Source organism: Sminthopsis crassicaudata, chromosome 5 (assembly GCF_048593235.1).
Source record: "Sminthopsis crassicaudata isolate SCR6 chromosome 5, ASM4859323v1, whole genome shotgun sequence".
Lineage (NCBI taxonomy): Eukaryota > Metazoa > Chordata > Mammalia > Dasyuromorphia > Dasyuridae > Sminthopsis > Sminthopsis crassicaudata.
Window position 1 is genome coordinate 271,696,953 of NC_133621.1, and position 25,718 is coordinate 271,722,670.

At 36.7% G+C, this 25,718-nt stretch overlaps 1 long non-coding RNA gene across 1 annotated transcript; it reads right to left on the minus strand.

Moving 5' to 3' along the window:
- Positions 1–4,502: 4,502 nt before the first annotated feature.
- Positions 4,503–8,750, minus strand: LOC141544659 (uncharacterized). The gene is made up of 3 exons (XR_012482742.1): positions 8,604–8,750; positions 6,266–6,357; positions 4,503–5,473 (listed from the first exon to the last, which is right to left on the minus strand). It is a non-coding gene; the product is annotated as an uncharacterized LOC141544659 (long non-coding RNA).
- Between the last annotated feature and the right edge of the window lie 16,968 nt (positions 8,751–25,718).

The window sequence follows — 25,718 nt, forward strand, 5'->3', positions numbered from 1 at the left end:
TTTTAACTGGGGAGTTGATTAATAGCTTGTTCTATTTCTTTTTCTGAAATGGGACTATTTAAGCAATTTATTTCCTCCTCTGTTAATCTAGCAAGCCTATATTTTTGGAGTAGTCATCCATTTCACTTCAGTTATCAAATTTATTGGCATAAAGTTGGGCAAAGTAACTCATTATTTTTCAAATTCCCTCTTCATTTGTGGAAAGATCCTCCTTTTCATTTTTATGATGAACAATTTGATTTTCCTCTTTCCTTTTTCTGATCAGATTTACCAAAGTTTTATCTATTTTATTGGCTTTTTCCTAAAACCAACTCTTAGATGTCGAATTGAGTTTTGAAATGAATTATTTTGCTTTGTGGAATTTTTTTTCTCTTTAACTATTTTTTTTTAGTGAGTTATTTTCTTTTTCCAATTCACAAATGCTACAAATTTTTATCTTTTCCAATTCAGAAATCCTACTTTCCCGTGATTTTTTAACCTTTTCCAATTCACAAATTTTATTCCCATGCACTTCCTGTGATTTCTTTATCTTTTCCAACTCAAATTTCAGGATATTGTTGCTCTCTATCATAGCTTTTCTTTCCTTTCCCCAGTCTCCTAATTCTCTTAATGTTTTAATAGTCTCTTCTAGGAGAGAGTTAAGTGATGGGGGGCAGGTATTGTTCCCCTTTAGGGTATTATCTGGAGACTGTCTGCTGTTAGCTTTCTTGGGGTTGGATACCCGCTCTTACTCTGTATAGAAGGTGTCAATCATTCTCTTCAATTTCTTACTCATTGTTAAAACTCTGTGGGGTCTTCCCTTTGGGTAGGAAATTTACTAGCTTCCTTGTAGAACAGAAATATCGTGGATTACAGCAATTTTGTGCCCAGGCTAAGAGAGAGCTCTGGGGGAGATTTTCCCCCTGCCCTCCCCCTCTGGAAATGACTCTGAGGTGGTTAACATGGCTGTGCTTTGAGGAGTGCCCAGTGAAGAGCCCTGCTGTATGGCCTAGCGGATGCCCTGAGGCTAGAGACTGAACAGTGAAATAGTCACAACCCCAGGCCAAAGCCTGGGAAGGGTCTGTGGATATTAGCAGCTGACCAGCAACACAGACCGGAAGTTTCTGCTGGGGAAGCAGTGTCATTGCTGCAGGAGTTTCACTGCTGTGATAGTTCTGCCCCCTCAGGCTGAGCCCCGAACTGTGTAGATTAGAGGCTGCCCCGCTGTGCAAGTTCTCAACTGCCTCAAGGAGAAGCATATGGCGCACAGCTTTGCCAGATCAGTGTTGGTCACTTCTGGTATGGGGTTTGGACCTTTTTTTGTTTGTTTGTTTGTTTTTTTAAGTTGCTTTCATTTCTCTTCTGATCTGCTATTTTACAAGCACAGTAGAGCTATTAGCCTAGGCTAGAGACTTCTGTCTCAGTATCTATTCTAACCCCATAAGTTTTCCCAGCCCGTTTGGCACAATGTGCTAGCCTTTAGTCTAACACTCTCTGTGCTGGTCCTTTTTTTTTTTTTTTTCCTCTCCTCTGGACCAACCTTTTCTGACAAAACTCCAGATTCTCTTCGGCTGGTAAGTTGTGCTTTTAATCTTTGTGATTTTTTTATCCAGCATTATTTTGGAGGCTGAGTTAGCTAATTGGTATTGAGTGTAGTAGGGAGCTTAGAAATTCACGTGTATATTCTCTGCCATCTTGGCTCCGATCTTCTTACAAATCTTCTTAAGAGTAATAGAAAACTCTAGGGGAGGGCTAAAATGAAAGACATTTTGTTTGCAAGCAGTGGACATCAGGATAACTAGTGTTACAAGTCTATAAAATCAGCCTACTTAAGATCAGGAAGTAGATTCACTAAGTATCCTAAGAGAAAGAGGAGTAATAGTAACACCTGCGTGCTAGGGAACATAGCCACAAGAGTGCTAGAGAACAGAATAACAAGAGTCTGCATTAATTTTGTGACCTTTCATTGTGTACCTTGCACACAATTCCTCATTTGTGTAAGCAAAAATTCTGTGCAAAAACAAGTCTTGTTCAAATCTGGCCCTTGTGGTCTGTGGTCTGTGATCTGTGGCTTTTGGTCAGCACTCTCTTGGGAATGGATGTTGAGGCCTCAGGTGTATGTTCTGCTTGGCTGACTACACATCCGGGATATACCCTGTAGACACATCAGGACAGGCATTGATCACATACCAAATCGAGATAGCTCCCACCGTCTCAGGAGTTGGGCTCCTGGATACAATAAGCTATACACATACTTGTTGCTGGGGCACGTTGGCAAGGGCAGATGAAAGGGGTATAAGAACAGGACAGCAGAGGGAAAGAGAGGAGAGGAAGGAGAGGTAAGATAATGTAACCACTCAATAAAGCTTCTCTAAATGCATAAATGGTGTCTGTCTACTCTGTAATATCCGGAAACATCCAAAGTTTGTAGAGGCGACAATAACTGTGGGTAAGTGCTCAGACCACTGGTGTCAGCAGTTCTGCACTAGCTGAGGACCCCAACACATTTGGTTAGAAGTTGGTAAACAAAGTGTCTACTTTGAATGTAATTATGTATTTGATATATCCCAAGTGATTCTTAAGGTACTGAAAATCTTAGCTCCAGAAAATAATGGAGCAAATAATGGAGCACAAAGATGCTAAGACCCAGGATCACAGAGATTTTAGAAATTGTTACTAAATCTCTAATGAGATCACAGATTTTGAAAGACTGTCCTGAAGGATAAAGAATCCTTAGGGCCAATGGCAAAGCAATCAATCTAATCTTACCTTGTTTATTCATTCTCATATCCAGTCATAATGAACTTTGTTTTTTCTCCCCAAGTGTTCTATTGCATCCCCTGAACTTACCCTCTCTGCTGATGAACAGCAGAGTTTTTTTTTTTCCGCTGAAAAAAACAAACAAAGAAACAAAAAAAAAAAATAAAATAACAGGTTATTCACTAAAAGTTTCCTTTTCTCCTATTTTTATCTCACATAACTCAGATATCTTCCACTATCTCCTTTTCTATTTTGGGTCAAAAGGCAAGTCCATCTCCTTAACAAGAGCTATCACTTTACAATGATCTACTTGATCTACTTTTCTTCTTCAAAAGATTTCATCCTCTATCATGTATCATTTCCACTATTTCCAAATCTATATTCCCTTTTTGCAAACATCGCTATGTTACCCCATCTTTTAAAAGCCCTCATTGATCAGATTACTTCTAAAGCTGTCACCTTTTAAATCCCTTTCTCAAGTCATGGAAAAAGCCATCTATGCTCATCAGCTCTGCTTCTTCTCTTCTCAATCTCAGGTTAAGCCCCTCTAACCTGACTTCAAATTATTCAATTTATTTATTATTCAATGTAACTGCTCCTCCAAAGTTACTAGGAATCTCAAAATTACCAAATTAACTGACTTCTTAGACATTACCTATAACCCTCCCAATTATTTTGTCTACAATTACTTTAAATGAAATTTATCTCTTGATGCTGTAATTGTCAGTAATATATAGAAATGCTGATGGTTTGTGCAGGTTTATTTTATACACTGCAACTTTGTAAAACTGTTATTTCAAGGAAGTTTTTGGATAATTTTCTAGTATTCTAGTATATCATGTCATCTGCAAGGATTTGTAGTCTCCTTATTGCCTATTCTAATTCCTTTCATTTTTCTTTTCTTACTGCTAAAGCCAATATTTCTAGTGCAATACTGAATCATAATGGTGATAAGAGGCATTCTTGTTTCCCCACTGATCTTATTGGGAATTTGTCCAGGTTCTCTCCATTGCAAATGATGCTGTCTGTTGGTTTTAGATAGATAATGCTTATATTTTCAAAAAAATTCCCTTTATCCCGATTCTCTGTTTTTAGTAGGAATAGGTACTGTATTTTGTCAAAAGCTTTTAATGTATCTACTGAAATTATCATATGATTTCTGTTGCTTTTGTTATTGATATGATGGAATATAGCTATAGTTTTCCTGATATTGAATCAGGCCTGCATTCCTGGTATAAATCCCACTTACTCATAATGTATTATCCTGCTGTGAGGATTGAAAATCCTATCCAAAAATGACTTCTCAGAGACCTCTCAAAGTAAAAATCAGAAGTTATTTAACAAATTCTCATGAGAATGAGCAATTCCACCGTGAGTAGGGAAAGAAAGCAAGCTCAAGGTAGAAGGGCTAAAGGACTAAGGGAACATATAGAGTTTTTATAGGATTAATTGCAAAAGGATTACATCATGGGTTTGGGGAACATTAAGAGATAGGTGCCCCCCTCCTTCCCCACCAGTTAATTGAATGTCATCATATATCTCAAAAACTAAACAATTAGTAGCCTAAATAAACATCGATAGCCTGGACAGACATAAATGTCATAAAAAAATCTAAGCAATTAGTAGCCTAAACATTGAATTTAACATTGCTTTAAGTTCTTCACAATATCCTTACTTCATACTTGCTCCCCACAGCTCCCCACTCCTAATATGTAAGTGATTTTTATCACATGCTCTATTAAGAACTTACACATTGCTCAAAGTCAGTTAACAAGCTCATACATTGTTTATCAAGTTCACTATCAGATTTATCCCCTTCCAACACTCTCCAGCCTCTTTTCTGGAGAATCATCATTTTAACAGCACCCTCTGGATGCAATAATTTTGAAAGAGATCGGTGGACTATTTTGGTTATTAGTGTAATCATACAGGGTAAACATAATGGTAACAAAATAATATCACTGATAGCAATTAGTCCATACCATAAAAGTTGTTTTCACCAGCTACCATCAAATCAAGACCACCAGCTATTAGAACTTTGGATACAGCGAATTACTGATCCATCATAACAAGTTATACTAGTTTGATTCCATCTATTCACATACCTACTGTAGTCTATGATAGCTCCCTTCTCTGACCTGCAAGTAAATGTCCATGTACACTTACTTTCTCCCATCCATGGCCCTGTACCAGTCTGATGTAGGCAATATCTCCCTAAACTGTACTAGTCAGGGTCCAGTGATGCTTTTACTACACAGCTCTCGAGGTACCAATACAAAGGGTGTACCCACATAAAAGCATATATGCATATACAAGGCACAGTCTCCAACCCTTTGGGTTTGGTTCATACCCAATTCTCCTTACTAGTATATAATACCCCTAATTCCTAACAATACAGTTCAATAAATTGTAATATCTAGTACAAACAAGAAAAGTTCCAAGACAGTTCCCCAAATGAGACAAGTCAAAAAGATTTTACATGCACAATTAATCAGTCTTTGCTCAGCTGCACTTTTAATGTTCCTGGATCAGTCTCTACTGCTCACTTCTTTAGCAAATCCATGGGACCTTTGACTCGAATGTGATGTGCCCAACCTATCTTTTTGGTGCGTGTTGCTGTATCTGAAGTCAACAGGATCTGGAACGGTCCTTTCCAGCTCAGGGTCAGCTTGTCCTCCTTCCATGTCTGAACCAGGACGCTGGTCTCCAAGCTGGAACTTATGCACTGTGAATCCTAAGGGAGGAGTCTGAACAATAAGCCCTTTTAGGTGTAAAGTTTTTAGATGTTGCAATAAAGACATGACATATTTTCCTAAAAACAAATCCTTGGTCTCAAACATTGCATCCAAGGAGGAATTTTGAATCCCTTTTAGATAAGGGTGACCATACAATAACTCATAAGGTGATAATCCCACATCCCTTCGGGGTTTTGTTCTAATTCTTAATAAGGCAAGGGGAAGGTACCTGGTCCAGGGCAATTGTGTCTCTAACTCCAATTTAGTCAGTTGCTGTTTAATTTCCTTATCCATCCTTTCCACTTTACCTGATGAGGGCAGATGCCATGGGGTATATAAGTCCCATGATTGGGCCACAGATTGGAGGATCTTAGTCATGAAATGTGTGCCTTGGTCTGAATCTACCTGCTCCACCATCCTATACCCCGGAATGATATGCTCAAGGAGTACTTTTACAAACTGCTGAGGCAGTTGCCCATGTAAGGGGAAAGGCCTCCACCCATGAGGTCAGATGGTCCACTACGACCAGCAGATATCTGAGACACCCCACTGATGGCAGCTTGGTAAAGTCCACCTGTATGCTTTTGGAAAGGCCTGATACTAGGGGGCCTTCCTCCTTTTTGGACTTGTCATTGGGCCGCCCTATTCATACTCTGACAAACAGGACACCCACTGACCAATTGCCTGCTATTATGTACAAACCAGTGCCACAAACTTAGCACTATATCACACAGGCCTTGGAAACCCCAATGACTGCCCTGATGTAAATGTTCGGAGTACATGTCTCATACCTGCTGTGATCGGTACCTCTCTGCCGTCAGGGAGGAGCCAGTGCCCTCTTTATCCTCCTGAGCGCCAAGGCTTTGGGTTTCCTGCTTCCCTTCTGCAATAAAGGAAGGTGGAAGCATTGGAGGCAGAAATGCCAGAATTAGCACCATCATCTCCTCTGTACTTACAGATTCCTCTTCTCCAGGCCGTTTTGCCTCCTCATCTGCAAAGCAGTTTCTCCTTATCTCAAATGAATGTCCTCCTTGGTGCCCCTGCACATGAATCACTGCAATGTTCTTAGGCAATATAAGATTAGTCAAAATTTCAGTGACCAATGCCCTGTGTGCCAATCCCTTTCCTTTACTGTTTCCATTCTTTCCCTCAAGTAATTTCAGGATCTAATTTCTTTTTTCCCTTCATTCATACAATGACCTAAATATTTTACCTCACATTTCACAAATTACAATGTTTCTTAAGAAATTCTCAGATCCTGTGCTCTTAAATAACTTAACAAACTGATAGTAACTTGGACAAGGCCACTCTTTTTCTTCCCTGCCACAAGAAGATCATCTACATATTGTAAGACTTTTAACAATAAGAAATTAATTCCAGAATGATCACACAATTCTTACATACTCAAGTGGATGTTCCATAAATTGAATATTATATCAATCATTTTGCTTTTTTTAAATACCAAATACACAGAAAAATCATAAACTACATATTGTCCATAACAAAAACATTTTCAAAAGGACAAAGGCAAAAACTACTATCCTTGGAGTCCCTCTAAATAATTGACATCAATATAGTGAATTAAAACTCTATTTTCACAGAAAAGAATCTGAAAAGTTTTTAAAAACATCAATTAAACTCTTTTTTAAAATAGCCCTTTCAGATTATATATCACATTTTTGATCGTATTCATTAAACACAAAGCCATTATGTATTTTACAAACAAATATTCACTCAATTAACATGTTGTATGAGTAACCAGATCAGTTTGCTTTCTTCAGCCAAAAATGGCTGCAGCTTTCCACTGCTGTTCTCCTCCTGCAAAAATACATCCCGTCTCACAGTCATCTCTCCATGACTCCCTTTCCAACAAGTTCCTTCTTTTCCCCACTGATTTCTTCTTGAAATCATTTGCTCCAACTAATCAATCTTCTTAAATCACCTTCCTTCTCCTGTCCCATCTCTGTCTCTCTCCTCCCAATGCTTACTTACTTAAACCTTCTTCGACATACTTTAAACACTTCCAAACTAATAACTCTTCTGACTAGATGCTTCATTTAAACTATTAATTACTTTTGTAAATCAATCTCTTTTGTCCCTTTTCTTTAATCACCTTTTTTTTTTAATTTAAACTTCAAGATTCATAACCCATAATGATAACAAATTACCCAATGTTTCAGAAGCAAACCAAATAGTTTTTCTTTTCTTTCTTTTTTTTTCTTCTGCCTTCTTCTGCTTCAAGGCCACTAGTAAGAAGCTTCCCAGGTAGTATTAAGCAGATAAGATTGTATTGCCATTACTCCTCTTTAGCGGACTTTGAAAATCTGCTTTTCAGAGAAAACTCTCCCACCAGTTTAAAATAGCCAAGTTCCATTTACTTACAAATTAGTACATCAGATTAAAAAGATTTAAAATCATGAACAAATTTTCAAATAATCAATTTCCAAACTTCTTAACATTATTCTTACAACTTAACAGGGCTTTTAAATCAGCCAAACAGACTAGGGGCTTTTCCCAGGACCCCTGCCCCTGGAGAGAATGTTTCACCTTGAACATTCTTCCCTCCCAGAATCCAAACGGAGTTTCTCTAAACTTCCAAGCCCATTTAGTGCATCTCTCTGCCTTCCCAGAGAATGCCTAGATATTGCATGATTTAAGACCAATGAATTCTGAGCCACTCTGAAAGAATTACTACTCTGACTGAATCCCAACTCCCAGCAATTCAGCCTGCTATTTTATTTCTCTAAGCCTGCAACACAGAGGCTGAACACTTTATCTTTTATGAACTTGCTAACTTTTAACACGGGATAAAAACAATATAAAGCACAAACATACATACACAGACACAAGTAGAGCTCTTATTTTCATCTTTTACATTTCTTTTAATACCTAGCTACCGTCCTGACAAATTCTTTTGACTGCTTCTATCCCATTTTCCCAACTTAGTCTCAAACCAAATTGTCAGCAAAGACCAATTGTCTTGCTGCAGTGGTCACTCCAGAGAGAATCATCTTAGGAAATCCTTCCCTTGGGGTCAGAGAAACAGTCCAAACAAAGCAATTTTGAGGAGGGCTAATCCCTCGGGTCTCCCTTGAACCAGCCAATAGACCCCCAGATTTCTAAGCTCACCTGGAGAAACACGTGTTTGCTTAGAACACCGCCGGCTCCTCAGGACTCTATTTCTCCTTTTTATCTTCAATTCTGCTTTTCACTGAGTATCTCCGCCTCCGGTCTTTTGTCAGAGAGGGAGGGAGGCTACACACTCAGAGCCAGAGAACACGGGAAAAAAACTATCCATGGGCACGCCTATCTCCGTTTGGGATGTGCAGCCATCTCCCCCAAAGACTCATCCCGGACTGAGCCCCCAAACTGTGACGGATAGAAAATCCTATCCAAAAATGACTTCTCAGAGACCTCTCAAAGTAAAAAGCAGAAAAGTTGTTTATTTAACAAATTCTCATGAGAATGAGCAATTCCACTGTGAGGAGGGAAAGAAAGCAAGCTCAAGGTAGAAGGGCTAAAGGACTAAGGGAACATATACAGTTTTTTTTAGGATTAATTGCAAAAGGATTACATCATGGGTTTGGGGAACATCAAGAGATAGGTGCCCCCCTCCTTCCCCACCAGTTAATTGAATGTCATCATATATCTCAAAAACTAAACAATTAGTAGCCTAAATAAACATTGATAGCCTGGACAGACAATAAATGTCATTAAAAAATCTAAGCAATTAGTAGCCTAAACATTGAACATACCTATGCAGGTCACAGAGACCTAGAGAAGATAGAATACAGAAAAGGAATTTAACATTGCTGTAAGTTCTTCACCATTTCCTTACTTCATACTTGCTCCCCACACTGCTGAAGTTTTGCTATAATCTCTTTGCTAATATTTTATTTAAGATATTATATTCACTAGGGAGATCAATGTGTAATTTTCTGTTTTGACTCATCCTAGTTTAGCTTATTATTTCCATATTTGTGTCACTGAAGGAATTTGACAGAACTTCTTAGCCTTTTTTCCCAAAAAGTTTACACAGTATTGGAATTAATTGTTCTTTAAATATTTGGTAGAATTTACTTGGGAATCCATCTAACTGTGGAGGTTTTTTTAATTTTTTTTTAGGGAGATCATTGATGCCTTGTTCAATTTCTTTATCTAAAATAGGACTATTTAAGTTACTTAATTTCTCTACTGTTAAATTGAGCAATGTATACTGTTGTTGTAATATTCATCTATTTCTGTTAAGATATCCAGAGTTGCTGGCATACATTTGGGTAAAATAGTTCCTAATTATTCCTTTAATATATTTTTCATTGGTGGTAAGTTTATTCTTTTCATTTTTGATGCTGATAATTTGATTTTCTTCTTTCCTTTTTTCTAATCAAATTCACCAAAGGTTCACCCATTTTGTTCATTTGTTTTCTTAAAACCAACTTAGTTTCATTAATTCAATAGTTTTCTTTAAATTTTATTATTCCTTCTTTTGAATTTCAGTATTTCTTATTTGGTATTTAAAGGGACGTTTTTAATTTGTTCTTTTGCTAGCTTTTTTTTTAGTTACATGCCCAATCCATTGATCCCTTTCTCTATTTTATTCATGTTAACTGTGTGTATATACACACACACACATATATGTGTGTATATATATATATATGTATATATATATATACACACATATATATATGTATATATACATACATATATACATACACACATATACATATACATACATATATATGCATATATGTGTGTGTTATAATGTAGGTATATATATAACATTTCCCCTAAGAACTGCTTTGGCTGCATCCCATAGGTTTTGGTACATTTTCTCATTGTCATTCTCTTGGAATAAATTATGGATTCTGTCTGTGAATTGTTGTTTGACACACTATTTAGAATTAGATTATTTACTTTCCAATTGGATTTTAGTCTATCTTTTCCTGACCTTTTATTGAATATAATTTTTATTGCCTCATGGTCTGAAAAGGAAGCATTTATCATTTCTGCCTTTCTGCATTTGATTGTGAGCTTTTTTTCCCCCCATGGTCAATTTTTGTGTAGGTGCTATATATTGCCAAGAAAAAGATCTATTCCTTTATGTCCCTATTCAGTTTTCTCCAGAGGTCTATCATATCTAGGTTTTCTAAGATTCTTCCCTCATTAACTTCCCTGATTTGTTTTATTTTGTGATTAGCTTTGTCTGATTCAGTGAGGGGAAGGTTAAGGTACCCCAGTAGAATCGTTTTTTAGTTTATTTTTGTAACTGGCTTAATATCTTCTCTAAGAAATTGAATGTTCTAGAATTTTATGCATATAGATTTAAAATTATTCCTACTTCATTGTTTATGGTATTGTTTAACAAGATGTACTTTCCTTCTTCATCTCTTTTAAATAAATTCCTATTTATTTTTGCTTTATCTGAAATCAGGATGATTACTGCAGTTTTATTACTCCAGTTGAAGCATAATAAATTTTGCTCCATTTTACTCTGTAGCTCTGTGTCAAATGTGTTTCTTGTAAACAACACATTGTAGGATTCTGTTTTTTAATCTACTCAGCTATTCACTTACATTTTATGGCAGAGTTCATCCCATTCACAGTTAGAGTTATGATTATCAGCTCGGTATTTCCTCCATCCTATTTTTCCTTGTATATACTTTTGTTCTCTTTTTCCATCTGTACTAGTGTTTTATGAATCCACCCCACCCCCTACCTGCCCTCCCTTCTATCAAGTCCCTCTTTTCCCTTTCGCCTTTCTCCTCCTATTTCTTTAGGGGTAATATCGATTTCTATATTCAACTCAATGACTAAGTTATTCCCTCTTTGAACCAAAACTGATTAAATACACTCTTAGAATATGCTAACCCCCCCCTTTTTCCTTTGAATGTTTATAGGTCTTTTGTGCATCTTCATGTAATCTGTCACATTTTACCTAGTCCTCTTCTCCCAGTAATCCTTTTCCTACCCCTTAAAGTATTCTTTCTTTTAATATCATCACATCAGAGTCCATTCAAAAGTACACCTTCTGTTCCCTCACCTCTAACTGCTTCAATAATATATGTAGCACTCAAGAGTTACAAATATCACTTTCCTATGTAGGGATAAAATTTAAATGTATTTTTCCCTGTTTACCTTTCTAGGTTTCTTTTGAGTCCTATGTTTGAATTTTAAATACTGTTAATTCTGCTTTTTTCAATAAAAATTATTTCACTAGAAAGTCTATTCTTTGAAGAACTTTCACCTACCCTCAAAGATAATACTCAGACTCACTGAGTAATTAATTCTTCCTTGTAGCCCCAGGTTCTTTGTCTTCTGGAATATGGTATTTCAGGCCTCAGATCTTTTACTGTATATACTGCTAAATCCTGGATGATCCTGATTGTAGCTCTTTCCTACTTGAATTACATTTGTCTGGCATCTTGCAGTATTTTTCCTTGGGATTATACTTCTGGCATCCTTGGGGTTTTCCTTGTGGGATCTCTTTCCATATTGATGGATTCTTTAATAACTATTCTCCCCATTTCTAGAATATCAGGACAGTTTTCTTTGATAATGCTGTCCATGAATGCTCTGTTCAATCATGGCCTTCTAGTCTCTTTGCAGATATTTTACATTTTCTTTCATTTTTTCATTCCTTTTAGTTTGATTGATTCCTGAAATCGTTACCTTCCATTTGCCCCATTCTAATTTTTACTTTGTGATTTTCTTCACCTTTTGCGTCCCTTTTTTTCCCGTTTGGTTAGTTCTACTTTCCAGTATTTTTTTTTCTTTTTTCTTTTTTCTTTTCCTTTTTTTTATCTTTGGACAATTATATTTTTAAAGGAATTCCCTTTTACAAACTGTTGAACTCCCTTTGTATCTCTCATTCTTTATCATTCTTTATTTTGCCTCTCTATCTTTTTGATGAGCAAGAACAAGAAGTCTCTTTGGCCTTGAGCCCAATTCATACCATTCTTTTCATTTCCTCTATGGCTATTTTGTCCCTTGTTTCAGTTGTTGCTTTGCTCTTCCCTATCATCATAGTAGCTTTCTATGGTCAAGATTCTTTTATGTTTCTTGTTTATTTTCTTTCCTTTTTTTGCATTTCCACACTCTCTCTTTCTCTCTCTCTCTCTCTCTCTCTCTCTCTCTCTCTCTCTCTTCTCTCTCTCCTCCTCTCTCTCTCTCTCTCTCTCTCTCTCTCTCTCTCTCTCTCTCTCTCTCTCTCTCTCTCTCTCTCTCTCTCTCTCTTTCTCTCGTTTTTTTTTAAACTTATATGGTTGAGCTCTTCTCCTAAAGGAGGCACTGTTTCAAGCTTCCTGGGTTTGAGCACAAGAACACTCTGTCTTTGCAGGAGGTAGCTTTTCTTTCTCTCTTTAAGAAAAGCATGATTTCCCATAATTTCTCTTCTTAGCTGGGACTGAGGGTTACTCCACTGGTATCCTTAACCAGGACTGAGTGTCTCAGTTGCTGATCTGTTGAAATTAATACTCCCTCACTGTGTTTTCCAGACTCTGTCTAAGCTGGACTGAACATCCTTTTCACTCCAGTGAAACTGACCTTTCTTTAGTTTTTCTAATCTATCCTGACTGGAGAGTAGTTTCATTTGATTAGACTCTGTTCAGAGACTTGGTTTCATGTGGCTTCTGGACCAGATTCCCAGCTTCACTCTGCCATTGTGGCTCAGGATTATGTTTCATCTAAAATTTGTTTATTTGGTTTATAATAGCTACTTTTTTTAAATTAATAATTTTTTATTATATATATATATATATTTATAATATTATCACTTGTATTCAATTTTTCCAAATTATCCCCCCTCCATTCCCTCCCCCCGATGACATGCAATCCCATACATTTTACATGTGTTACAATATAGTCTAGATACAATACATGTGTGTGAATATCATTTTCTTGTTGCACAATAAACATTAGATTCCGAAGGTACATGCAACCTGGGCAGACAGATATTAGTGCTATCAATTTACATTCACTTCCCAGTGTTTCTTCTCTGGGTGTAGCTACCTCTGTCCATCATTGATCAACTGGAAGTGAGTTGGCTTTTCTTTATGTTGAAGATTTCCACTTCCATCAGAATACATCCTCATACAGTATTGTTGTTGAAGTGTATAGTGATCTTCTGGTTCTGCTCATTTCACTCAGCATCAGTTGATGGAAGTCTCTCCAGGCCTCTCTGTATTCCTCCTGCTGGTCATTTCTTACAGAGCAATAATATTCCATAACCTTCATATACCATAATTTACCCAACCATTCTCCAAAAGATGGACATCCATTCATCTTCCAGTTTCTAGCTACAACAAAAAGAGCTGCCCCAAACATTTTGGCACATATATGTCTCTTTCCGCTCTTTAGTATTTCTTTGGGATATAAGCCCAGTAGTAGCGCTGCTGGGTCAAAGGGTATGCACAGTTTGATAACTTTTTGGGCATAATTCCAGATTGCTCTCCAGAATGGCTGGATTCTTTCGCAATTCCACCAGCAATGTATTAGTGTCCCAGTTTCCCCACATCCCCTCCAACATTCATCGTTATTTGTTCCTGTCATCTTAGCCAATCTGACAGGTGTGTAGTGGTATCTCAGAGTTGTCTCAATTTGCATTTCTCTGATCAGTAGTGATTTGTAACACTCTTTCATGTGAGTGGATATAGTTTCAATTTCTTCCTCTGAGAATTGTCTGTTCATATCCTTTGACCATTTATCAATTGGAGAATGGTTCGGTTTCTTATAAATTAGGGTCAGTTCTCTATATATTTTGGAAATGAGACCTTTGTCAGAACCTTTTTTTTTTTTTAAATATTTTCCCAATTTGTTACTTCCCTTCTAATCTTGTTTGCATTAGTATTGTTTGTACAGAAACTTTTTAGTTTGATGTAATCAAAATCTTCTATTTTGTGATCAATAATGATCTCTAATTCTCCTCTGGTCATAAATTCCTTCCTCCTCCACAGGTCTGAGAGGTAGACTATTCCCTGTTCCTCTAATCTATTTATGATCTCATTCTTTATGCCTAAATCATGGACCCATTTTGATCTTATCTTGGTATATGGTGTTAAGTGTGGATCCATATCTAATTTCTGCCATATTAATTTCCAGTTTTCCCAACAGTTTTTTTTCCGAATAATGAATTTTTATCCCTAATGTTGGTATCTTTGGGTTTGTCAAAGATTGGATTGCTATAGATGTACCCTTTTTTGTCCTTTGTATCTAATCTGTTCCACTGATCTACCGGTCTATTTCTTAGCCAATACCAAATGGTTTTGGTGACTGCTGCTATATAATATAGCTTTAGGTCAGGTACACTTAGACCACCTTCCTCTGAGTTTTTTTTCATTAGTTCCCTTGCAATTCTTGACCTTTTATTCTTCCATATGAATTTTGTTGTTATTTTTTCTAGGTCATTAAAATAGTTTCTTAGGAGTCTGATTGGTATAGCACTAAATAAATAGATTAGTTTGGGGAGTATTGTCATCTTTATTATATTCGCTCGGCCTATCCAAGAGCACTGAATGTCTTTCCAATTATTTAAATCTGATTTTATTTTTGTGGCAAGTGTTTTGTAATTTTGCTCATATAATTCCTGACTTTCCTTTGGTAGATATATTCCCAAATATTTTATACTATCGACCGTTATTTTGAATGGAATTTCTCTTTGTATCTCTTGCTGTTGCATTTTGTTAGTGATGTATAAAAATGCCGAGGATTTATGTGGATTTATTTTGTATCCTGCCACATTGCTGAAATTTTGAATTATTTCTAGTAGCTTTTTAGAGAGTCTTTGGGGTTCTCTAAGTATACCATCATGTCATCTGCAAAAAGTGATAGTTTGATTTCCTCATTTCCTACTCTAATTCCTTGAATCTCTTTCTCGGCTCTTATTGCTGAGGATAGCGTTTCTAGTACTATATTGAATAGTAATGGTGATAGTGGGCAACTTTGTTTCACTCCTGGTCTTACTGGGAAAGGTTGCAGTTTATTTCTATTGCATATTATGCTTACTGAAGGTCCTAAATATATGCTCCTGATTATTCTAAGGAATAGTCCATTTATTCCTATACTCTCAAGAGTTTTTAGTAGGAATGGATGTTGGATTTTGTCAAATGCTTTTTCTGCATCTATTGAGATGATCATATGGTTCTTATTAATTTGATTATTAATATGGTCAATTATATTAATAGTTTTCCTAATATTAAACCAGCCCTGCATTCCTGGAATAAATCCTACTTGATCATAGTGTATTATCCTGGAGATGATTTTCTGAAGTCTTTTTGCTAATATCTTATTTAAGATTTTAGCATCAATATTCATTAAGGAGATTGGTCTATAATTTTCTTTCTCAGTTTTCGATCTACCTGGTTTAGGTATCAGTACCATGTCTGTGTCATAAAAGGAGTTTGGTAGGACTCCTTCATCCCCTATTTTTTCAAATAGTTTATATAGCATTGGAGTTAGTTGTTCTTTAAATGTTTGGTAGAATTCACATGTGAATCCATCTGGCCCTGGGGATTTTTTCCTGGGGAGTTGATTAATAGCTTGTTCTATTTCTTTTTCTGAAATGGGACTATTTAAGCAATTTATCTCCTCCTCTATTAATCTAGGGAGCCTATATTTTTGGAGGAAGTCATCCATTTCACTTAAGTTATCAAATTTATTGGAATGAAGTTGGGCAAAGTAACTCATTATTTCTCTAATTTCCTCTTCATTGGTGGAAAGATCCCCCTTTTCATTTGTAAGACTATCAATTCGATTTTCCTCTTTCTTTTTTTTTGATCCAATTTACCAAAGGTTTATCTATTTTATTGGCTTTTTCATAAAACCAACTCTTGGTTTTATTTATTAATTCAATAGTTTTTTTTTTTTTTTTTACTTTCAATATTATTGATTTCTCCTTTTAATTTTTGTATTTCAAGTTTAATTTTTGGTTGGGGGTTTATAATTTGGTCTTTTCTAGCCTTTTAAGTTGTAAGCCCAATTCGTTAATCTTCTCTTTCTCTATTTTCTTCAAATAAGCCTCTAAAGATATAAAATTTCCCCTTATTACTGCTTTAGCTGCATCCCAAAGATTTTGGTATGATGTCTCATCATTGTGATTATCTTGGGTGAAATTGTTAATTGTTTCTATAATTTGCTCTTTCACCCAGTCATTCTTTAAGATGAGATTATTCAGTTTCCAATTACTTTTTGGTCTATTTACCCCTAACTTTTTACTGAATGTAGCTTTTATTGCATTGTGGTCTGAGAAGAAGGCATTTACTATTTCTGCCTTCCTACATTTAATTTTGAGATCTTTATGTCCTAATATATGGTCTATTTTTGTATAGGATCCATGAACTGCTGAGAAGAAAGTATATTCCTTTCTATTGCCATTCAGTTTTCTCCAAAGGTATATCATACCTAGTTTTTCTAATGTTCTATTTACTTTTTTAATTTCTTTCTTGTTTGTTTTGTGGTTTGATTTGTCTAAATCTGAGAGTGCAAGGTTGAGATCTCCCACTATTATAGTTTTACTGTCTATTTCTTCTTGCAAGTCTCTTAACTTTTCCTTTAGAAAGTTAGATGCTATACCACTTGGTGCATACATGTTTAGTATTGATATGGCTTCATTATTTATGCTACCTTTCAGCAGGATATAGTTTCCTTCCTTATCTTTTTTAAAGAGATCTACTTCTGCTTTTGCTTGATCTGAGATAAGGATAGCTACCCCTGCTTTTTTCGCTTTACCTGAAGCATAATAGGCTCTGTTCCAACCTTTTACCTTTACTCTGTATGTGTCTCCCTGCTTTAAGTGTGTTTCCTGTTAGACAACATAGTGTAGGGTTCTGATTTTTGATCCAATCTGCTATCCGTCTCCATTTGATGGGATCGTTCATCCCATTTACATTTACCGTTAAAATTACTAATTCTGTATTTCCTGCCATCATATTATCCCCAGATTATGCTTTTTCCCTTGACCCCCCTGATCCCCCTCCCCGATATTTAATTTACAGACCCCCCTTGTGACGTGCAACCCTCCCTTTTTTTTTTTAGTATCCCTCCCCCCTCCCTCCAAATCCCTTCACTTATTCTCCTTTGTCTTTTACCTTTTCCTATCCCCCCTTTTAATGAGGTGAGAGAAAATTCTCTGAAAAACAAATATGTTAATTATTTACTCTTTGAACCTCTCCTGATGAGAGTAAGATTCACACAATGATTCTCCCCCTCACTAAGTTCCCTCAGATAAGGTGTATTTTCTATGCCTCTTCCTGGGATGTAGTTTCCCTCTTTTTATCATCCCTTCCCCTTTTTCAGAAACAACATCCTTCCCTTTACTACACCCCCCTTTTTTTCTTTTATATCAGTAAAATCAAATTATCCTTGACTACTTTTTATATACCTACAACAGAGTTACAGTTCTCAAGGGTTCTGTGTACCTTTTTCTGTTTCTCTTCAGTCTTGTGGATGTAGATCAAATTTTTTGTTTGAGTCTGGTTTTTTTCTAAGAAACATATAGAATTCCTCTATTTCATTGAATGACCATCTTCTTCCATGGAAAAAGATGCTAAACTTAGCTGGGTAGTTCATTCTTGGTTGCAGTCCTTGATCTTTTGCCTTACGGAATATCAGGTTCCAGGCCCTTCTATCTTTTAATGTGGAGGCAGCCAGATCTTGAGTGACCCTTATTGTGGCACCTTGGTATTTAAATTGTTTTTTTCTTGCAGGATTTTCTCCTTTGTGTGGTAATTCTGCAGCTTAGCCACAATATTCCTTGGTGTTCTTTTTTTAGGGTCTATAATAGGTACTTTTTAATGCATTGAAACAAATAGTATATCATCCTTGAGAAATTCTATGACTGAAAATCATCAGCCTGAATCAAACATAAGCTTGGTGAAATTTGCCGGAGATTAGACTCAATTATCAAGGCCTCCAAGAACCCAAAATCACTTCTCTTCTACTATGGGTCAATGGAATAGAACTTAAGTGATAAATTCTTTGATATAAACACATCTTTGGGTTCTGTTTAATGCTGGCATTGTGGTAGAAAAAATTTTTTAAAAAAATATTCTTACATTAAATCAACATAATATAATATTCTTATAGTTTGAGGAAGCCACATCATAATCCTAAGTACCTGTGTCAGATGATTGAGTTCCTCCAGAGCATCTGCACTCATCTGTACTTTTTTCTATAAGATACAAAAATATTGTAGAATAATAAACTTAATGTAAAATGTAAAATTACTGTAAAATGACAAAGTTAAAAATAACAACAATGCTTAACATTTAGCACTTTAAACTTTTTACAACACTTTCTATATATTATCTCATGGCACCATATCTTTTTCCATGGTTTTAGTAAATCACATAAAATACAGAATATAAAAGTAATAAATCTTATCTATCATTGGTAATAAGCACTTATTTTTGCATCTTGAAAAGTTTTTTTTTTAATTAAACTTTTATCTTTTTTTTAATTTTTCTTATCAGCATTTTGTACAGTTGCTGTGGTCATCTACTTTCAGGAGTTTCAGCTCCAGATTTATACATTCACATGGGGTGAAAAGGGAAGGTGGGAGCCATAATTAAAGTAGGATGAAGTATATAAATTGTGATTGTCTGTTACAGAGAACTTCCAGAGAGGAAATAATGCAAGATAGGCAAGTAGTACATGTCACAGAGTTGCCTGACAGACATTCAAGAATTTGTTGACTTCTTGGAGGTCACAAATCAATTATGTGACAATGGGGAAACTTGAACCATGTCCTACTGCTTCTCTTCAAATCTTTCTCCTTGGACTCATGTTATTTTCCTCTTTTTGATGGATAGTCTTTCTCCTTCAGCTCAATCATGTAACATCAGTTTTTTAAGGGTTCCTGAATTTCTTTCCTATTAACGTTCAAACTTTTGACCTTTTTTTCAAAATTCATCAGAATTTAGGTTTCCAATTTATCTTCACAAGTCATTTTCTTCTCCTTTAATTCAGATCCTTCTCCTGGTCTTCTTTTCTTATACTATCATAAAAGAGCTCATCCTGTCTCCATTATCAGGAATAATGTAAATGCTGAAACAAGTCCATCCAGTTCCTATTAACAAGCATAACCTTATACAAAAAGATGTCAGTTTCCTGTAAAAGCCTTTCCTTCCCTATTCTCTCAGACTTTAAAAATCCATGTCCCTGAAAGCACCCTGTTTAATCATATTTAATTTAACCCATGTGCTCTTTCACTTTAATGACATTCTTTGGGGATGGGGTAAATGTCTCATGTGAATTTGTCACATTAGAAATCACTCTCATCTGGTATTTGGCTCCTTCATTTATTTGATTCTCCATCATGTTTTGGACAAAAATAGGAAGAAATGTTCCCAATATTAATCTTCTTTGTATCATGTGATTCTTCTCACCAGCCTTCTCACACACTAACTCCTTGTGTGTTAGGATTCTTACAAGGTGCTAAGTCACTGGAATGGATATAATTATCTCTTTTAGCATGGCATTTAACAATTCTCTAGTTCAGAGTTCACACCTTTCACACTTTAAAGAGAGCATACTTTTAAGGAGCTCTCACAAGCCCAGGGAGTACTTACAATCCCATTCTCTGGGAGGATATAATGAGCCAGGATTCAGGGAAAAGGAGTCAAGATTTCATTCCCACTTAGACATTCGTGCTGGCTGGTGACATTCTGACAAGAGCTCATCGGGAACCAAAGAGAGAGGAAGGCCTATAGAAAGCTAGCTAAGCCCCAAGTGAAGGAGACAAGGCTTGAAGGAGAAAATGAAGGATCTGGAGATAAGATTTGGAAAGAGACAGTAAAGGACTTTAACTCCTGCCTGCATTTTGGGATTATTGAACTGAACTGAAGCCAAGGCTGCCTCCAGAAGCTCCCCAAGAAATCTGCCCCAAGAAAACGATCTACAATTTAGAGAAAAGGGAACATTACACTTTGGTGCCCGAATGTGGGACAGACATGATCCTGATTCCAGTGGAAAAGCCTCCAAGTCAGATTTCGGTGGAAAAATCTCTCTGGCCCAGAAATAAGAGTGAGTAACAAGGAAACTGTGTAAAGGAGCTAAAGTAGAATTTCAGTGAAATGGGGCAAATTTTTATAAAACAGACTTCTGTTTCTGTTCAAGGAAAATGTTTAGAGAGTATTGTCAAGGTTATGAAAAGCCAATTTTAATTATTTATATATATTATAATTATTATAATTATTATAATTTTGGATTATAATGTTGGAGATCACTGAACTTTTAAAAACTGTGCAGGTCATATGTCCTTGTTTTTCTATGGGAAAAGAATGGGATCTTGACTAGTGGGAATTAGTACGAGAGGAACTAGGTGAACACTACAATTCCAAACTAAATTTAATTTCCAAAGATACACTTTTTGTATGTACAGTTTAATCCAAGTGGCTTTTAAAAGTGTTAAACTAAAGAAAAGGAAGAAAAAAAAAACAGGAGGGGGAGGGCCCAACTAAACTAGGTGAAAAGGATGAATCAGGTAACAATGGAGTTAAGTACAATTCTGAGCAACAGGAGCATTTCCCATCTCCTCCTACCTCAATTAACCCTTCATGGGTGGAGGAAGGAGGAGGAGGGGAAGAGGCAGTGATACAAACAGAATGGCCTGTGAAGCAGCCTATGGCAAGATTAGAAAAAGCATTGGTTAAGGCTAAGAGAAAAGTACAAAATGTAAGTGATTTTATAGATGCATACCCTGTGATTGAAGAGCTTGACTCTTCAGGTCAAAAAAGGAGAAGATACTCCTTTGATTTGGATAAAATTAAGGATTTGAAAAAAGGTTGCACTCTTTATGGGGCTACATCATCTTATGTTAAGATGTTACTAGATAGTTTGGCTTATGAAATCCTAACCCCAAATGATTGGAAACCCATAGCAAGGACATGTTTAGAACCTGGACAAAACTTGTTGTGGCTTTTGGAGTATCATGAATTATGCAGGATTCAAGTCAGACATAATAGGGAAACAGGAGTTAATACACAATTCACTTTTGACCATCTAGCTGGTGAAGGCCAGTATGGAGAAATTCAAAACATATTAATTACCAGTTTATGAGCAGATCGCCATGGCTGAAACAAAAGCTTAGGGTTCCCTCCCCAGACAAAAAAGATAGAAGGGAAGCCTTCAAAAAAATAGAGCAAAGTCCCAATGAAACTTTTGCGGATTTTGTGGGACATCTGCAAACTGCTGTCACAAGAACTATTGGAGAGGATGCAACTATGAAAATAATGACTAGACATTTGCCTATGGAAAATGCCAATGAGGTTTACAAGAGAATTACATGTGGACTACACAAAGATCCTCCTTTAGAGGAGATCATAAGATGCTGTACTACAGTGAGCACCAATGCTTATTATACTCAGACAATGATGAACATGGAAAGACAGGGTCCCTCTTGACAAAGGACTTCTAGACAAACCCATCGATGTTTTCAATGGGGAAAAGTTGGACATCTAAGAGCTCAATGTAGCTATAGAGACAGAGTGAGAAAACTGGCTGAGAGAAGACCTAAAACTCCATGTCAAAAATGCCACAAGAACTTCCACTGGGCCTCAGAATGTGGATTGACCCAGGGAAATGAGAGAAGGACCTCAATCAAAAGACAGGTGGGGCATGATGGCAGCTGAGGTGATACCTCAGTCTTTAGAAGATCAGGACTCTGATGTGATCAACCAACAGAAAAGTAATCACATGGAAGAAAGGGATTACCTGATCAGTCAGCCACAATGCAATCAGATAGCAGAAATGGATTGCAATTGAGGAGAATACAGGTTTTTTAAATCAACAGGGCAATGACTGTGCTGCATCTGGTCTCTGAGACTCTGAGGCTCTAAGAATCTGCTGAAACAATCTGGGGGTGGGGAGTGGAGAGGGTGGCCAGGTCCCCAGAGACCCTAGCTTTTCTGGATTATACTCTTTACCTCCTGTGTTTATAGCTTCTCTGCTGATCCTGGCTTGCTGCCAAGACCAAATATCCACAGTGTGGTAAAGGTCTTGCCACAGAAAAGGCAGCGATCACATCCCTCCCCCCTCCAGTCTGTTCAGTGTGAGCTGCCTGCCACACTTTTGCTGCCTGCCCTCAGTCTGTGCCTATCTAGCCTTCCCCACCCCCAAGCAAAAACAGATCTTTTTTGGTGAATTTCAAGGATGTTTTCTCTTGGTAATTATTTGTGGCTTTTTTTTTCCAATCAAGCACTAATTCCAAGGGTTGTCATGAAATAAATTCTGAGAGCAAAGACAGAGATTAAATACATGTGTGTCCTCTCCAACACCTTGACCGGAAGTTCCAGAAGGAACCTTCTTAAAATATTACATATCTGCCAGTGATTTGTTTATAATAACCATTTTATTAGCAGAGTGCTTCACAATGACAAAGCATGATCTCTCCAGCAGATATCATAAACGGAAGGAACTGACATAGCATAATTAATCTTGGAATTTCATGTAGGTAGATTGAGAAAGCACACATTTGTTTCACCTTTTTCAACATAGTCCTCACAGATGTAATGTTTGGAAATATAGTACATGCATTAAGAAGGACCATTTGGTAAATCAGAAGATCCAGAGACTGATTTGTATAGTATGACATATTCCTATCTCATTTCCTTAGGCATGTGGTCACACAATAATGTATCTTGTATATATACATAAAATCACAAGAAGAAAAAAGTTGATGAGCTGCAAACTAGTATATTTTCTGTTTCCAAGACTTCATTGGGGGGTAGGAGAGGGCGGAGCCAAGATGGCAGAGAAGGCACATGCAACTTTCTAAGCTCTTCCTCTCATGCCTTCATGATCAATTATTAAATCCAGCCTCAAAAATAGTGCTTGACTGGTAAAATTCATGAAGATTAGAAGTACAACAATTTACCATCCAAAGGTAATCTGGAAGATCGCCAGAAAAGATTTGTCCTGAGTGGCTAGAACAGATCATCACAAACAGGGAGATAGGAGAGGCTACTGTCCAAAGTGGACCAGGGACGGAGGTAGCTTCTGTGGCTAGAAAAGTTATAGAGACAACTCTGCTATAGGCTGCCTGCTCTACCTTGATTGCAAAGCAGTAAAGCAAAAGAAAAATTAAAGCCCAAGATAGAAGATACTCTAAAAACACCAGAACCTAACAAGACCTGCCTATACCCACCAAAATCTGGAAGTGACTTAGCACACACCACAGCACAGCTTTGCAGCTTCATTCTGCAGCATGGGGCAGTCACAAATCTGCACGGAAGAGGGGCGTAGTCCGGGACACTCTCTAATCTGCACCGTGGGGGGGGCTCAGCCTGAGGCGATAGAACTTCTGCATCATGACTGTGCTTCCTTGGGCAGAGCTACTTCCATTGCTGGTGCAGGACTATTTGCTAGGCAACTGCTAATACCCACAGCCCCAAAGCAGGCTTTGGTTTGGGGCAGTGACACTTTCACTGCTCAGCCTCTAGACCCAGGGCAGTCGCTAATCCGAACAGTGGGGTTCTTCATTGAACACTTCTGAAAAAGACCCTAAAATAAAAACTCCAAGGAATATTGTGGCCACATTTCAGAACTTTCAAACTAAGGAAAAATATTATAAGCAGCCAGGAAAAAAAACAATTCAAATACTGATGTGCTACAATAAGTGTCACTCAAGATCTGGCTGCCTGATATTCCAAAAGGCAAAAGAACTTGGAATGTAGCCAAGAATAATAAACTACCCAGCTAAGCTGAGATTTTTCTCCCATGGAAAAGAACATGGAATTTAATGAAACAGATGAATTCCATTTGTTTCTAAGAAAAAAAAAAAAAAACAGACCTAAGCAAAAAAATTTGATCTCCAAACATCGGACACAAGAGAAGCATAAAAACATAAAAGGAACTCATGAAAACTGTTCTTCTGTGGTGGATATACAAAAAGACCACATGTATAATTAGATTTTACTGATATAACATAAAAAAGGGAAGTAGAAATGTAAAGTGGATAGTGTACTACATCCCACAAAGAGGCAAAGAAACCTATCATATCTGAGGGAATTTTAGAGGGAGGAGGAACATAAAAAACAAACATAAAAACATAAAAAAAAATGTTCCTCCTCCTCTCTAAATTACCTTTTTATTTGCCAGATATATGCATGAGTAATTTTACAGCATTGACAATTGCCAAACTTTTTGTTCCAATTTTTCCCCTCCTTTTCCCCACTCCCTACCCAAGATGGCAGGTTGACCAATATGTTAAAGTATAAATTAAATACAATATATGTATACATATCCAAACAGTTATTTTGCTGTATAAAAAGAATCGGACTTTGAAATAGTGTATAATTAGCTTGTAAAGGCAAACAAAAATAAAGGATTGGGAATTCTATTTAGTTGTTCATTGTCATCTCCAGGAGCTCTTTCACCGGGTGTAGCTGGTTCAATTCCATTACTGTGTTATTGGAACTGATTTGGTTCATCTCATTGTTTAAGATGACTGCATCCATCAGAATTGATTATCATATAGTATTGTTCTTGAAGTATATAATGGTCTCTTGTTCCTGCTCATTTCACTAAGCCTCAGTTCATGTAAGTCTCTCCAGGCTGTTCTGAAATCATCCTGTTAGTTATTTCTTATAAAACAATACTATTCTATAATATTTATATACCACAATTTATTCAGCCATTCTCCAATAGATGGGCATTCACTCAGTTTCCAGTTTCTGGCCTTTAGATTTGAATAAAATTAAAGATTTGAAAAAAGGTTGTACCCGTTATGGGTCTACATCAGCTTATATTCAAATGTTATTAGATGGTTTGTCTTATGAAGTCCTAACCCAGAATGATTGGGAATCCATAGCAAGAACATGTCTAGAACCTGGACAAAACTTATTGTGGCTTGCAGAGTTTCATGAATTATGTAAGATCCAAGTCAGACACAATTTGGAAACAGGAGTTGACACACAATTCACTTTTGAGCACTGCTTGGGGGAGAGGGTTTGCCTGTATTTCTTCCGATGGAGAAGGAATCAGATGGGTGCCCATGAGTCTTATTCGTCTTGTCCATCAGAGAGAGATAGAAAAAGAGAAAGACCTCAAAACAAAGGAGAAAATCTAAGAAACATCTGACACTGAAAGAGCATGGCTGATAAGAAGACTGTTAAAGAACTTTAAAAACTTGCAGGAATTTTTGGATTTCTGGCACATGAACTAATGGCCAATGGACTTATGGAAATGTATAAATTCTCAATTTATGATTGTTTGATCACGCTATTTGTTACATCACTTCTAGCATGTGTTATG